General features: G+C 31.7%; 1 protein-coding gene across 1 annotated transcript in view; it reads right to left on the reverse strand.

The window, feature by feature from the left end:
* The window catches only part of LOC106872230 (TATA box-binding protein-associated factor RNA polymerase I subunit B), a 29,421-nt gene that overhangs the window by 26,494 nt on the left and 2,214 nt on the right, over positions 1 to 713 (reverse strand). The gene's annotated exons all lie outside the window — the stretch shown is intronic.

Genomic DNA, 713 nt, shown 5'->3' on the forward strand with positions numbered 1-713 from the left:
CAGGTAGCTGGTGCTCTGGCAACGATCACGCTTGGACAGTGCTCTAGGTCAGCTGGTACAGCCACTACTGCCATCAATTGTTGGAGTTCATTGTCTGAATTGATAAATGATACTTTCTTATGGTGACTTTTTAATTGTTTCTGGACTGTGATCTTAGGGGACATGTGATTTGTGAAAATGTGCATAGAAATGCATTAAATGCTTATGAATTCCATCCAAGGATTATTGTTTTCCTTACTAGACTTATCCTACTTATCATATTGGTACAACTTGATGCAACCCCAAAAACCAGTCAGCATCATTAGACTGTGGCCAGCAAAAGGGAATACGAGCTTTATTTGCATATTCAAAACGTTTGCCATAGACAAATTTAAAAGATATATATATATATATATAAAAATATATCATAAATTAACTACCAACAAAAATAATTGGTAAGCTAACTTAAAAAAATCATCACCTAAATAGCAGAAAAAAACGACAGTGAAGATATGCAGACTCTTCAAGAATCGATCCTTTTGGTTATATTAATAATAATAAAGGAGTTACGACGCAAAAACGTATAAATTCAAAAGAACATATTTATCTCCTTCAATATATATTTCAGTATAAAGAATTCATTAAGATGCTTAAATCAAAATTTCTTTACACATCATTCAGGAACAGATATAGCATCTTAATGAATTCTTTATACTGAAATATATATTGAAGGA

Source organism: Octopus bimaculoides, chromosome 22 (genome assembly GCF_001194135.2).
Source record: "Octopus bimaculoides isolate UCB-OBI-ISO-001 chromosome 22, ASM119413v2, whole genome shotgun sequence".
Taxonomy (NCBI): Eukaryota; Metazoa; Mollusca; class Cephalopoda; order Octopoda; family Octopodidae; genus Octopus; species Octopus bimaculoides.